We start from the raw sequence: 3472 nt of genomic DNA on the forward strand, positions 1-3472 counted from the left end.
CATTATTCTATAGTGACCCATGAAAAGACTTGTTGATAACTTCATGAATTTTGATCTTTCCATTATTTTCTGCTCCTTTTTTTCAAAACATGGTTTTGTAAGTAGTGATCACATATTCTTTAAATAGCCTATAATTCCATGGTCACTACAATTATAAAAAGATCACTACAAGCTCTTAGCATGTTAGAAATCGTTCAAATAATAAGAATTATAATGTAAGGAAATCAACATAGCATCTAATACTTTAATTTATGCTGGCAAAATCTGAGAGTTTTAAACAATACATACAAACTCAAATCACACACCACACAGTTAATTCAAAATCAACTTTTTACCAAAATCTCTAGCTGATTTCTGTGCATATAAAATTTGACAGTCATTTCTCAAGGCTTAAAAAATTGATCTCTGGCCCTAAACCCTAACATTCTTATTATTTACATTAGGGGCAGCCTCAGTTTAAGGATTAAAAACAAAACAAAAACCTCTCTTAATGGTTTAAAATATAGTGTCAGGATTGAGGAATAAGGACATATGTAGCTCAAACTTAATCTCTTTATAAAACATCTGATCCTCATTTATTTAATTTTCTTTTATAATAGCTCTCCAGAACTGACTGCTCAAATTTACCTTGATTCCTACTGAAATCTAACACTGCTTTCAATTATTCCTGTTTTGGAAAAATGAAAGTGAAAATACACGTATATAAGAAATTGGAGGGAGAAGTGTTTTTCCAGTGACAGCGGAGGTGGTGCGGAGCTGGACCGGCGAGCTGCGCGGGGGGCCAGAGGAGAGGCACTGGTCCTTCCTGATGACATGTCTACAGTACATGAGACGAAGTCTTGCTATCATTACTTCTGAGGAGCATTCTGACAATACTTCTTCCAACACAGATTTGTTTGCTCTTCTGACAGTCCATAGTATATTTAATATTCTTTGCCAACATCGCAATTCAAAGTCTAGTACAAACAATGTCAGGAGAACTACCACCAAACATCATTGTTAAGGAGTCTCGGTGGGACCAAAGGACTTCTGTTGGATGCACCAATCATTTCTTCACTGTAATTGACCCCAGGAACATCCTGTTAACCAACGAAGCAGTAGATAATGCAGGAAAAACAATACATGATTACAGACAAGGAATTGTGCCTCCTGGTCTTACGGAAAATGAGTTATGGAGAGTAAAGTACATCTATGATTCAGCCTTTCATCCTGACAAGGGTGAAAAGATGATTTTGGGGAAGAATGTCAGCTCAGATTCCAATGACCATGACCATCACTGGCTGCATGATGACGTTGTATAGGTCTATACCAGCAGTGCTCTTCAGGCAGTGGGTTAACCAGTCCTTCAACGCGGTAGTCAATTACACCAACAGAAGCAGAGACGCCCTCTCACTGTAAATGAATTGGGAACAACCTATGTTTCTGTAACAACCAGTGCTGTAGCAACAGCTTTAGGACTTAATGCACTAACCAAGCATATCTCACCCCTGATAGGACGTTTTGTCCCCTTTGCTGCCGTGGTGGTTATATGCAGTGCAGTCAGTTCCGACTCATAGCGACCCTGTACAGGGTTTCCAAGGCTTTAAGTCTTTATGGAAGCAAAAAGCCTCATCTTTCTCTCACGGAACAGCTGTTAGTTTCAAACTGCTGACCTTGGGTTAGCAGCCCTATTGGTAACCTCTCCGCTACCAGAGCTCCTTTTGCTGCCGTAGCTGCTGCTAATTCCATTAATATTCCATTAATGAGGCAAAGGGAGCTCAAGGTTGGCATTCCTGTCACAGACAAAAATGGGAACCGGCTGGGTGAATCGTCAAATGCTGCCAAGCAAGCCATCACACAAGTTGTTGTCTCTAGGATCCTCATGGCAGCCCCTGGCATGGTGATACCTCCATTTATCATGAACACTTTGGAAAAGAAAGCCTTCTTAAAGAGATTACCCTGGACGACTGCATCAATTCAAGTTGGATTAGTTGGCTTCTGTTTGGTATTTGCTACTCTCCTCTGCTGTGCTCTGTTTCCTCAGAAAAGTTCCATGTCTGTGACAGTTTTGGCTGACCGGCAAGCCAAGATTCAAGAGACTTATCCGGAACTACGCATGTGTACTTTAACAAGGGATTGTAAAGGAGGAAGTGGAACCTCTGGGGCTCACCCTGCCAGCCACAAACAGGGTGCAGCCACAGTGATGAGGGAAACCTCGTTCGACCTGTATTCTACTAACTACTAAAACATTTCCAAGAGCCACGTTAGCCTTCTTATAGAAGCTGCTGCATAGAACACAGCACCTGGTGCAGCCAGGTTACCTGACACTTGTTGAGCCCTTCCAGTTGAATCATGTAGATTACAGAAATACCCTTCTGTAGTTTTTTTTTAATAATCATTGTTTTCCCAAGACAGTGTCCTAGCCCTCACTTAGGGTTTTAGAAAAGACTACTAAACGTAAAGTACGGTGCTTAGTATATATTCAATACATATTTATTATCAATCAGTGAAGAGGGAATCTGTTTAAAATACTGAATTTTCAGCCCAGTCATGTTTTAAATCAAGGAAACCTCAGAAGTAATTTAGGAAAAAACAAAAGTTCTTAGGCCAATTGTAAAAATTGCCCTTATAGATTAAGAGTAGTTCACTTCCCAGGTTGAACATTGGGCAGGTCCCAAGTAGGAGATGAACTTTTGAATGCATAGCATAAAGACTTCTTCCTAAACCGTCTGTAGTCAGCACAACAGATCTGAAGGATAAGACTTCCCTGCTGCCAGCAACTAAATGCATCCAATGCATTTGTCTTTGGAGGATTGTTAAATGTATTCTGTTTTAAATTCTTGTGATGATGTGGGCCTTTGAGTTGTTGATCTTATACTCAGTTAACTACTTCAAATAATCAACTAACTGAAATAACAAATATCAAAATTTGAAAGTATAACCAACATGCAATGCTGTATGGCTGGATGGAATCAGGTTAAATCTGGTTTGGCTCATTTTTAGATCAATTGGTCACCTCCCTTTTCCCTGACTTTTCTTATCATCTTCATAGATTCCTCTGGCCTTCAGAAAGATGCTGTGATCCTGTGTTTATGAATCAGTACCTAAATGAATTTGAGTGTTGTATAATACATTCCACCCTGTTTGAAAGTTTCTACAGTGATTCCACATATCCTATATCTAATATCACGGATTATGTTTCAAATATCAGTGTTCAGAGTGATAATATAAGGTAATTGTTTCACTACGTGCTGATCATTGTAATTCAAATACATGTCAAGTGAGGGAGAAAGAAAAAAATAACAAAACAGATATTCGTTTCATTTTGGCAGATTATGTGTCTAGAATGAGTTTCCTGATAAAGGAAAAATGGTGTGCCTTGTGCCTGTGCTCCTCTTTTCTCTGACAGGATTAATGGATCTGAAGCTTTGGATGATTTGGAGTCAGTCTTTATGCCACCAGAATTTAAGATAGAATTCTGGAGAATTCTGTC

General features: G+C 39.2%; 1 pseudogene; it reads left to right on the top strand.

The window, feature by feature from the left end:
- Positions 1-965: 965 nt before the first annotated feature.
- LOC102833624 lies at positions 966-2121 on the top strand (annotated as a pseudogene).
- Positions 2122-3472: the final 1351 nt, after the last annotated feature.

This window comes from Chrysochloris asiatica, unplaced genomic scaffold (assembly GCF_000296735.1).
Source record: "Chrysochloris asiatica unplaced genomic scaffold, ChrAsi1.0 scaffold00343, whole genome shotgun sequence".
Taxonomy (NCBI): domain Eukaryota; kingdom Metazoa; phylum Chordata; class Mammalia; order Afrosoricida; family Chrysochloridae; genus Chrysochloris; species Chrysochloris asiatica.